The following is a 12,944-nucleotide window of genomic DNA, read 5'->3' as shown; positions in this document are numbered from 1 at the left end:
GATCCATGCAGACCAGACAGGTTTGTCAAGGGCAGAGAGGGGGAAAGATAATAGGATAAGAACGTTACTCTTATTATAAAAAACTAGAGGTCTTAAAACCCCTGATCTGCTACTGTTAATGGATGCCGAAAAAGCATTTGACAGAGTGGACTGGAGGTTTATGTTCGAAACATTGGAAGAATTCAGAATTGGCCCTAGGATGAACCATAGTATTAAAGCCCTATATAGGAACCCGACAGCCTCAGTGAAGGTAAACGGTGACCTTTCTCCTCCTTTTGGAATGTTCAGTGGGACAAGAAAGGGGTGTCCACTTCTCCCCTGTTTGTCCTGTCGCTGGAACCAATATTGGCTACCATTCGGAATAATGCAGACAATGTCCTGTTTTATATTGCTAACCCTAGAATAACCCTCCCAAATGTAATACAAAAACATGGGGAGATATCAAACTTTAAGATCAATCCAATAAAATCAGAAAATTTGAATATAGGGTTAAATAAGAGAAGAAATAGCCCGGCGGAAGGAATTTCCATTTACATGGGCAAAATCAGAGTTAAAAGATATTATGATGCAGTTATAGTCTCACCAATGATAGAATGGACAGAAATAAAATTCAGATAAAAGATGGGTCAAAAAATTTAAATCACATTAACTGGCACACACCTAAATAACAGAATTTGGATACCACCAAAATATAGGGATACTCATGAAAACACACAGGAAATGACTAGGGTAGTGTATTAACTATGTGACATAATACACAGGCACGCCAGATGGGAATACAACTCGCCATTGCTATCTCTAGACAGCAAAAGATATTTTAAACCTGCGAATGAGACACAATTTAGTAATTGGATCGAAAACACGCACCTAAAAGATATAACACAAGGAAGGAAGATAAGAACATACAATGAGCTTAACCACTTAAGCCCTGGAAGATTTTACCCCCTTCCTGACCAGACCCCTTTTTTCAACTTGGCATTTAGTGACTTTAACTGACAATTGTGCGGTCATGCAATGTGGTACCCAAACTAAATTTACGTCCTTTTTTTCCCACAGAGCTTTCTTTTGGTGGTATTTGATCACCTCTGCGCTTTTTATTTTTTGCGATATAAAAAAAGAGCGAAAATTTTGCAAAAAAATTAAAGTTTCAACTTTGTCTTTTAAAAAATATCCAATATACTCAATTTATGTCATTTTTTTTGGCCAAAATATATTTAGCTACATGTCTTTGACAAAAAAAAATTCAATGAGCGTATTTTTATTGGTTTGCGCAAAAGTTATAGCGTCTACAAACTATGGTGTAAATACTGAAATTTACGCAGCTTTAATTTCTGACTGCCTATCTCATTTCATGAAGTGCTGAAATGGCAGGGCAGTACAAAACCCCCCCCAAACTACCACTTTTTGGAAAGTAGACATCCTAAGGAATGTTCTGAAAGGCATGTTGAGCTCATTGAATATTTCATTTTTTTGTCACAGGTGTTTGAAAAATGACTAAAAAAATTGTCATTGAAATGATATATTGCTCACACATGCCATGGGTATGTGTAATTACACACCAAAACATATTCTGCTGCTTCTCCTGAGTACAGGGATGCCACATATGTGAGACTTTTTGGGAGCCTAGCAGTGTACGGGAGCCCGAAAACAAATCACCACCATCAGAATTTCAAAGGGCGTACATTTTTCATTGCATTTTCTCACTACCTATAACAGTTTAGGAGGCCCTGAAATGTCAAGATACCACAAATGACCCCATTTTGGAAAGTAGACACCCCAAGCTGTTTGCTGAGAGGCATGGTGAGTCCATGGAATATTTTATATTTTGCAACAAGTTTTGGGAAAATTACAATTTTTTTAAAATTTTTTTTTTTTACACAACGTTGTCACTAAAAGATACATTTCTCACACATGACATGGGTATATGTGGAATGACACCCCAAAATACATTCTGCCGCTTCTCCTGAGTATGGGGATGGCCCATGTGTGAGACTTTTTGGGAGCCTAGCTGTGTACAGGACCGCAAAAACCAATCCACACACTCAGGTTTTCTAATGGTGTAAATTGTGCATGTCACCTCTGCACTACCTGTCACAGTTTCGGAGGCCCTAAAATTCCAAGATAGCACAAAACCCCCCAAATGACCCCATTTTGGAAAGTAGACACCCCAAGCTATTTGCTGAGAGGCATGGTGAGTCCATGGAATATTTTATATTTTGCCACAAGTTCCGGGGAAAATTATATATATATATATATATATATATCTTTTTTTTTTTTTTTTTTACACAAAGTTGTCAGTAAATAATATATTGCTCACACATGCATGCCACGGGTATATGTGAAATGACATCCCAAAATACATTCTGCTGCTTCTCCCGAGTACAGGGATACCCAATGTGTGAGACTTTTTTTCAGTCTAGCCGAGTACAGGACCCCGAAAACCAACCCCCACTTTCAGGCTTTCCAAGGGCATAAATTGTTGATTTCACTCCTGACTACCTATCACAGTTTTCGGAGGCCATGAAATGCCAAGACAGCACAACCCCCCCCCCCCCAAATGACCCCTTTTCGGAAAGTAGACACCCTAAGCTATTTGCAGAGAGGCATGTTGAGTGTTTTGCAGATCTCACTTTTTTGTCACAAAGTTTTGGAATTTGAAAAAACATGAGAGCTGCAAAATACTCACCATGCCTCTTAGCAAATAGATTGGAGTGTCTACTTTGCAAAATGGGGTCATTTGTGCCATCTTGGCTTTTTATGGACTTCAAAAGTGTGATAGGTAGTAAGGAGTGAGATCAACAATTTACGCCCTTAGAAAGCCAGAAGGTGCGGATTGGCTTTCTGGGTCCTGTACGCGGCTAGACTGCCAAAAAGTCTCACACATGGGTTATCCCTGTACTCAGGAGAAGCAGCAGAATGTATTTTGGGGTGTCATTTCACATATACCCATGGCATGTGTGAGCATTATATAATTTACTGACAACTTTGTGCAAAAAAAAAAAAAAAAACAACTAATCATTTTCCCAAAACTTATGGCAAAATATAAACTATTCCATGGACTCACCATGCTTCTCAGCCAATAGCTTGGAGTGTCTACTTTGCAAAATGGGGTCATTTGGGGGGGTTTTGTGCTATCTTGAGATTTCAGGGCCTCTGAAACTGTGACAGGTAGTCAGGGGTAAAATCAGCAATTTACGCCATTAGAAAACCTGAAGATGTGGATTGGTTTTCGGGGTCGCGTACACAGCTAGGCTCCCAAAAAGTCTCACACATGTGGTATCCCTGTACTCAGGAGAAGCAGCAGAATGTATTTTGGGGTGTCATTTCACATATACCCATGGCATGTGTGAGCAATATATCATTTAGTGACAACTTTCTGTAAAAAACCAAACAAAAAAAAAAAAAGAAATAATTTTCCTGACACTTGTGGCAAAATATAAAATATTCCATGGACTCACCATGCCTCTCAGCAAATAGCTTTGGTGTCTACTTTCCAAAAAGGGGTCGTTTGGGGGGTGTTTGAACTGTCCCGGCATTTTATGCTCAATCTTATCCACACATCACCCACTCTTCTAACCACTTGAAAACCAAGCCTTTTCTGTGACTTTTTGTTTACATGAAAAAATATTTTTTTTTTCTAGAAAATTACTTTGAACCCCCAAACATTATATATTTCTTTAAAGCAGAGGCCCTATAGAATAAAATGGTGGATGTTGCAAATTTTTTTGTCACACGGTATTTGCGCACAGATTTTCCAAACGCAATTTCTGCGAAAAAATATTTTTTTTTAAATTTATTGCACAAATACACTATATAATTCCAATTTGTTTGGTAAAATTTAAAAGATGATCTTAGGCCGAGTACATAGATACCAAACATGACATGCTTTAAAAATTGCACACGCCGCTGCAGCGGCAACAAAGTACGTACGTTTTTAAAAAGTCTTTACAGGTTACCACTTTAGACTTAGAGGAGGTCTACTGCAAGAATTACTGCACTCGACCTGGCGTTCGCGGCGATACCTCACATGCATGCTGCAATTGTGGTTTACATATGTCACTAGACCAACGCTTGCGTGCGCCATTACGCGCAAGCACGGGGGGACAGGGCGGGGGGGCTTGATTTTTTTTTTTTTTATTTTGCTTTTTTATGTTATTTTGACACCTTTCCTTTCATTTTTTTTTTTTTTTTAATCATTTTTATTGTTATCACAGTGAATTTAAATATCCCCTATGATGCAATCTGTAGTGAAAGGTACTCTTTTTAAAAAAAATTTAGACTCTAGATCTCTCCTCTGACCTTACGCATCTGACCACACCAAAATTGGTGTGATAAAATACTTTCCCAATTTCCCAATGGCCCTGTTTATTTCTGGCAAAACAGAAGTCATGAAATGCTCGTAGCTTCCGGTATCTTAGGCCATAGAGATGATTGGTGCCATTCTCATCTCCAATTAGCTCTATGGTTAGATAATTGAACCACCGGCTGCACTCTTGGTTTAACCGGTGGGACAGGAGAGCCCGAGAAAAACCACGGAATGCTGCGGAAGGCGGCGGTGAGGGGGGGGGGGGAGTCCCCTCCCACTGCATGTAAAAGCAGTCTAGCGGCCAATTACCTGCTAGGATTGCTTTTACATGTAAGCTGACCGCTGGCTGTAAAAAACGATACCAAGATGATGCCTAAATCTGCACGCATCATCCTGGTATAACCACTCAAAGTCCAGCAACGTACCAGTACATTGCTGGTCCTTGTTTGGCATATAGTGTAGGTTTTTTTTTTTTTTCATGCAGCCTGTGGGCTGAACGAAAAAAAAGAGAACCTATCAGAAATCAGCACAGGAATAATGTGTAGTATTACTCATCATTAACCGCCCAAACAACCACCCACTGAATTTAATGATGGGTATACACGACACTATCCACGTATACCAAAATAGGATTTTAACTGCAGTGCTGAAATCAGAAAATCACCACAGCTGCTGCCAGCAAAGGTATCCATATATGCTGAGCTACCTGCAAGAGAAACAGGTCACAAAAGAATGAAAAAACAAACAAAGTACATTAAAAGTACAATAAGAAGAGTAGAAGAACATATAAAATGACTGACACAACAACAGTTTTTGGATCCTTTTATTTTTCTTTCTAACTGTTTCTTGATTTGGGACTGCGATCTTCCAGCTTGGGTCTCTCAAAATGTTGATGGACATCCAACATCTTTCGAGACCCTGTGTTTGTGTGCCCTACAGTGTGTCGTGCTGTACCCTACACTAAAACGCCACTAGTGTATGGTAGCGTTCGAAACATTCCCCGATGCAGAGACCAGGTTGGTCAGGACATTTGGGACAATAATAACGGGTGTCACGCCTAAATCCGAACCTGCTACAGACACGACATCTTCTTTGGGGGTATCTTTGGGTAGGGGTACTCGGGAGGACATGTGAAAAATGCCTCTCATGCAGCCGGCTCACTGCATCTGGAAGGGGAAGTTGGGCAGGCATGCCTCCTGGGTACAGGTAGGCAAGGATGATCTCTTCCTGGAATTCCCGGAAGGATCCAGTTCGTCCTGACGCCCTGTATAGGAAAAGGCGTTCAGCATCGCCAATTGGAATAAATAAACAGACACTTTTTTGTACCAGCGTCTGGCTTTACGGGCAACTAAATATGGCGCCAAAAGCTGGTCGTTAAGGTCCACCCCTCCTATATTAAGGTTATATTCGTGGACACAGAGGGGTTTCTCCATAACGCCAGTTGCCGTAGGGATTTGGATCGTCGTGTCTGCGTGAAGGGAGGACAGAACATAAACATCCCATGTATCCTTCCACTTCACCGCAAGCAATTTGTCCGTTTTCAAGCAGGTTCTCCCCCCCAACTAAGATGGGAATTTGCAAGCCGTTGGGGGAAGCCCCGGCGATTAGGTCGCACGGTGCCACATGCGCCAATTTGTAATTCGAGCAGGTAACTAAATAGTGGCACGCTTGTGTAAAAGTTGTCCACGTACAAATGGTACCCCTTTCCGGATAAGGGTGACACCAAGTCCCAAACAATCTTGCCGCTGCTCCCTATGTAGTCTAGACAGTTGGGGGGCTCCACACAGATATCTTTTCCCTCATAGACCCGGAAACTAACTGTATAACCTGTGGCCCTGTCACACAATTTATACAGCTTGACCCCGTACTTGGCACGCTTGCTGGGGAGGTACTGTTTCATAGCAAGGCGGCCAGTAAATTTAATCAGGGACTCGTCAACGCAGACAACTTGTTCAGGGGTGAACAAGGCTGAAAACCGCTGATTGAAGTGGTCTATGAGGGGCCGAATTTTGTGGAGCCGATCATATGCAGGGTCTCCCCGGGGACAACAGATTTCATTGTCGCTGAAATGCATAAATCGCAGAATTTGCGCATATCTCCCCCTGGACATGGAGGCAGAGTACATGCGCATATGGTGAAGTGGGCTAGTGGTCCAACATAGCCGCAATTCACTCTGTTTGGTTATGCCCATGTTGAGGGAAAGGCCCAGAAAGATTTTAAATTCGGAAACCGTTATAGGTTTTCAGCCGAATGGTCTGGCAAGGGGCAAATTTGGGTTGGCGGCGATGAACTGTTGTGCATATAAATTTGATTGATCCACAATAGATCTGAAAAGATCTTCCGTGAAGAACAGCTCAAAAAAGTTCAGGGGCATAAAACCAGCTGTCTCCACGTGGATTCCAGGTTGGGCAGTGAATGGGGGAAGTACTGGCGCTGTAGAATCAGTGGGTTGCCAATTGGGATATGCCAGCGCATCAGGGAGGGCACTATTGGCTCTACGCGCCTGTCTTCGAACTTCTGACTACTCGTGCTCGCCACGTCACCAGGTGATACTGCAGTGCTGGTTGTAGTAGGTCCAGGGTGTACTAGGCCGCTGGCGCTTGCCAGGTCACCAGAAGGATGAGCGGCACTAGTACCCACACTCTGCTCCATACGAGCACCCTGCAATCCCTGCATCTCAACAACTCCAGAATGGGGTCGGGTACGCCTGGGTCTAACAGGGACCCATCCGTCGTCGGAGCTATCTGTCAGGGAGCCGCTGCCGTCATCTGGTTCGTATACTGACCCTGATTCTGCCAGTGAGGCTTCCCCATCGCTCTCATCTGACGTGGTCATTATACTATAGATCTCTACACCACTGTACCAACTTTTGGTCATTTTGGTAACTAAATTTACCGGTACAGTAGTGCGACTCACAGGTAATAAAAGCACCTGGTTGTCAAGGAATATTTCAAGTGCTACCAAAAATACTGCTAATGCTAGCAGGGATCAGGCCTGACTCTGCTAACACAGCGGTTTTGTGTGTTGTGTTTTTTTGTAAGTGACAGTAATGTATTGATTACTACACTTGCCTGGGTGAAAGGGTTAAATGCAGGTGCTGGCCGGAATCAGTGCTGATCGTGCAAACACCGCGTTTTTGGAACCCTAAACTATGGGGGAGCTAGTATAGTTTTGATCAGATCAGATATTGATCTGTTCAAACTCTATACTAGTAATGGAAGTGTATGTGTGTGTGTGTGGTAATCAAGGGGTTATTTCTAACTATGCGCCGGGGATCTGGGGGGGGGGGGGTGGTGGGGACCCTACACCTCCTTTGGGATAGAAACGAACTCGCTAGCGCAAACTCAAGTCACAATCACACTAATACAAAATACAGTAAAAACAGTATTTTATGCGTGTATTAGTGTGCAATGTGACAGGGGGGAAGGGGCTAACTGGATGTGATCAGGGGGGATCAGGGGGTTAAATCTTTATTGGGAGGGGCTGGCGGGTATCCTAAGGATAAAAGGAACGGTGGCAAGCGCTAAACCTGGTCACAAGTCACGCTTATACGGGTATATAGAAAATGCTATATACTGTATACAGTGTGCGTTGTGGCAGGGGGTGTAGGGGTGATCAGGGGGTTAAATCTTTATTGGGGGGTGGCGGGGACCCTAAACCTCCTTGGGACAGAAACGTAGTCACTTGCACTAATTCAGATCACAATCACACTAATACAAAAATACAAAAACACAGTATATTACGTTTGTATTAGTGTTGAATGTGACAGCGGGGTAGGGGTTAACTGGGGGTGATCAGGGGGTTAAATCTTTATTGGGGGGCGGCGGGTATTTCAAGTGAAAAAGGGAGGCCGCAAGCGCTACACCTGTTCACAAATCCCACTTATATGGGCATATAGGAAAATGCTATATACTGTATACAGTGTGTGTTGTGGCAGGGGATCTAGGGTTGATCAGGGGGGGATCAGGGGGTTAAATCTTTATTGGGGGGTGGCGGGGACCCTAAACCTCCTTGGGACAGAAACTTAGTCGCCTGCGCCAATTCTGATCACAATCACACTAATACAAAAATACAAAAACACAGTATATTACGTTTGTATTAGTGTTGAATGTGACAGCGGGGTAGGGGTTAACTGGGGGTGATAAGGGGGGATCAGGGGGTTAAATCTTTATGGGGGGGTGGGGGGTAATTTAAGTGGAAAAGTTGGGGTCGCAAGCGCTACACCTGACCAGTGTCAGGTGGTGTAGGGGTTAACTGGGGGGCGATCGGGGGTTAAATGTACCTATCTACCTGTGTGTGGGTGTGCTTGTGCAGTTAAGGCCCGTACACACGTACCGATCGTCGGCATACAAACGTCGGTGGACGAAGGATCTGCCGATTGTACGCGTGTTAGTATGGTGCCTCCGACAGATGTCTGCGCACAATCCGCGGACAAAAGTCTTTCGTGCAAACATGAAAATATTTGTATGCCGACACCAGAACGGACGATTGTTCGCCTGTCAGTACACAATTCGGCCGACAGACCGCAGATTTGCAAGACTGGGCATGCTCAGAAAATAGAAAACACAGGGAAAGTTAACCATTACATGACATCACTTCTGCAGTCGGCGGACAAAATTCTTGTGCTGTCCTTGTGCTGTCTTTGCACTTTTCAGCAGACACCGACATCCCGGGGAGAAAAGAGGAACATTTGTAAGCCGACCATCGGTACGTGTGTACGGGGCTTTACTCACAGTTAGATGTGCTCTCCTCTCACGCTGGATCCAAAAAGGATCATGGGAGGGGAGTGCACGTCTTTTCTGAGCCTGTGTTTACATTTCACAGGCTCAGAACAGGATCTGATTGGGCAGGACCGATCTACAGGTCCAGGCCAAAAATGATTGGCCTGGACCTGATGACTGATCGGTTCTGAACCCAATCGAGCCATCGGCGGGGGGGGGGGGGGGGGGGGGGGTGCGCACAGGACCGGCGGGAAGTGCCGACGTAGATCTACGTTACTCTGCCTGGCCGGGGCTGACTGCCGACGTAAATAGTCGTGCGGCGGTCGGCAAGTGGTTAAAAGAAAAGGGGAAAAGCATTTTGTGGGATCTCTGCCGCAGCCAACTGGATCTGAGAAAGATCTGAACCTCGTGGAAAAACGATGTAACCCACAAACAAAAGTAAAACATAGTATATCTCAGATATATAAAATGCTTACCGAATTGGCGGGCCTAAGGAAGACCTCCATTCATGGAGACATGGGAAAAGGAGTTAGGATCACAACAAGAACATGAAGTAAATGTATTGTCCAAAGTTATGCGGTCGATGTAAACACCTTCAGAATAAACTATATAATGTCTTTCGAGATGGTATAGAACACCAGTAAAACACAAAAATGCCAACCAGAGAAGTCCCCCCCTTAGTTGGAGAGACTGTGGTATATTGGGCATGATGGCTCACGTGTGGAGGGTTTGCCCTAAGATCCGTAATTATTGGCAGAAAGTGCAACAATACATTAGGGGGATTACAGGAGTAAATATTGCTGATGATCCTTGGTTTTGTCTGCTCCTGCCCCCCCCCCCCCTTGTCAGCGGTGAAGCCAGCCTGTATGTCAGGCGGCTCCGATTGCCGCCTGACACCCTCAATCTCTCCCCGCCGAGAGAGAAGGACAGTTGGCTGATGTAAACCCAGCCGTCTGTCCTTTTCCCTGCGATGATCACAGAGACCATTTGATCCTGCTATATAGGATCACATGTCTCTGTGATCATTTCACAAGCCCAACCCCCCCACAGTTAGAATCACTCCCCTAGGCTTAAATTTGTACCCCAACAGGGTTAACCCCTTCCCTGCCAGTGTCATTATTACAGTAACAGTGCATATTTTTAGCACTGATTTCTGTAGTAATGTCACTGGTCCCCCCAAAAGTGTCAAAAATGTCAGTTAGGGGTCCGATCTGTCCGCCGCAATGTCGCAGTCCTGAAAAAAATAAATAAATAAAAATGACAAATCTTTCCCATAGTTAGTAGACGCGATAAACTTTTGGGCAAACCAATCAAAATACGCTTATTGCTATTTTTTTTTACCAAAAATATGTAGCAGAAAACAAATTGGCCTAAATGTTAAAAAAAAATTGATTTTTACTTTTTTTCTTTTCTTGAGAATGTCAAATAGCAGAATGTGAAAAATATTGTTTTGTTTTTCAAAATTGTCGCTCTTTTTTTGTTTAAAGCACAAAAAATAAAAATCACCCTGGTGATCAAATACCACCAAAAGAAAGCTCTATTTGTGGGAAAAAAAGGATGTAAATTTTGTTTGGGTACAGCGTCGCACGATCGCGCAATTGTCCGTTAAAGTAACGATGTGCCGAATCGCAAAATAGGGCCTGGTCAGGAAGGGGGTAAAATCTTCCGGAGCTTAAGTGGTTAAGAAGACTAGTACACATTTTGAAATTTGGGTGGATTAGGGTATGAGAAGAAGAAAAGGGTAGATGAAGAAGAAAGGGAGGTATAATAGAGAAATTGAAAGTAAAGTTAAAGGGGGGGGGGCGATATGGGTAATGGGATAGTTAAAGTGTACTCTGTATAAACTTGGAAATTACTAAAATTTTAATTTTTTTCAAAATTAAAAAAAAAAAAGAAGTATCAGTGGATAAGCTGAACTACATGGATGTTAGAAAAGTCACTGGGTTGTGGCCCAGTTTCTAAAGTTCGAATGATCAGTGGATGAGCGGTTACACTGCACAAAAGAAAAGTGCTGAGAGCGCAGTGCTAGAGAATTCTGACATCATTCAATACACATTGATATATTGCAAAAAACGTATCGTTAGTTTACCGGTAACGGCTTTTCTGACGAGCCTTCCAGGACGGCCCAACATGAGAGATGATAGGCTCCTCCCCACAGGGAACACAATCAACAGTTGTTAAAAGGCCCCACCCTTCCCTCTGCCCCTCAGTTGTAAAAAAGTATCTTCCACAACCATTTCCGAGGGAAGTGTTCCAAAAATTCTATAGGTACTTACCACCTAAGTTTACTCTGTTTTTACTTACACCCTTTTAACAGGGCGGGTAGGCTGGCCGTCCTGGAAGGCTCGTCAGAAAAGCCGTTACCGGTAAACTAATGGTGTTTTCTCTCCTCGCCTTCCAGGACGGCCCAACATGAAAGGATAATAGATTACCCATAGGCCTACTTTAGGGTGGGACCACTGCCTGTAAGAACTTCCGGCCAAAGGCTAGGTCTTGTTGAGACAGTACTTCTACACGGTAATGCTTCAGAGCCGTGCTATGTCTGGACTAGGTGGCCGTATCGCGGATCTGTTCTTCAGATGCTCCAGCTTTTTCGGCCCAGGATGTTTTCAGGGCTTCTTGTCGAGTGTGCTTTTAGCTTGCTGATGCCAGAGCACCTGAAACTTCATAAGACATGTTAATGGCTTATCCAAACCACCTAGGGACTGAAAGCTTTTAGGCCCGCAGTCCTAAACTGTAAAAACATAAAACTCGGCACGCAGCATCCTCACCCTCTACTCCAATGGTGGGATGGATAGAGAATCTGTGAGTGACTCGTATCCTTCCGCCTGTCAGTATCCTTGGAAGGATACGAGTCACTCACAGATTCTCTATCCATCCCACCATTGGAGTAGAGGGTGAGGATGCTGCGTGCCGAGTTTTAATGTTCCAGCTAACCAGATCAGGTCAAGTCTAGAAGAATGGGAGCAGTTTAAATTAGAAGGTGATCCCTTTGAGGAGTATCCGCATATACCAGCAACTCTGGGTCTGATTGAAAGCAACCCAAGGTGATCTCCTGGAAGAGCTATCCATAGCCTGTATTTGGGTCTGATTGATTTTGATATAAGGTGAGCGCCCAATCACAAGGGGATGCATGGTTTGGCAAGGATCTGTGACACTTTGGTCACACACACTGGCTGGGAATACTGCCACAACAAGGTGGCCTGAGCACTTATAGAGGACTGGTTAAATATCACTGTGCACTATTATCACGGACTTCTTCCTAAAATATTAGTTTTATATGTTTAATGGACTGTTTTATGCTTTTTACAATTGTTAGCACATATTAAATTATTGATTTTCACATTGCATGGATATATCAACTAAGCACAGTATTCTAGTGTATTAATTTATTGAAGATTCAGCACTCAGCACTTTTCAGTTTCTCAAACGATCGTATTACAAATATTTTTACACTTAAATATTACATGCACTTTATATTTATTTCTTGGCACTGGATTTTATGACGTAACATATCAAGTATATAGGCTATGATACCATAACATAAGGGCTAACACCCACATGTAATTCACATTTATAAAACATTAACATTGCTATAGGTTTTTATTTTTGCGCAACACTATTTTTATATGATTTTGGCACTGTGCACTTTCTGAGAAGTGAAGTGTTTGCAGCACTATATAAAAATCTGAGAAAGGGAGGTTGCTCGCAGGACTCTTTTTAAATTTGATTTTGAAATACATTCTTGATGGAAGTGGATTCCTTCCTAAACATTATGTGGATTGTCAGATCACAGGGTGGTTTACCTAATTAGATGTATATCTGGAGCATTTTGTGTAGAGAAAACTAAACATCCATTTTGGCAGCGGATCTTTGACCATCCTGTTATATGTCTAGGTAGACAGGTGTGTGTAAAA

The sequence above is a fragment of the Pelophylax lessonae genome (assembly GCF_965119305.1).
Source record: "Pelophylax lessonae genome assembly, chromosome: 2".
Lineage (NCBI taxonomy): Eukaryota > Metazoa > Chordata > Amphibia > Anura > Ranidae > Pelophylax > Pelophylax lessonae.
The sequence above is the reverse complement of the archived record's forward strand: the minus strand, read 5'-3'. Positions refer to the sequence as shown.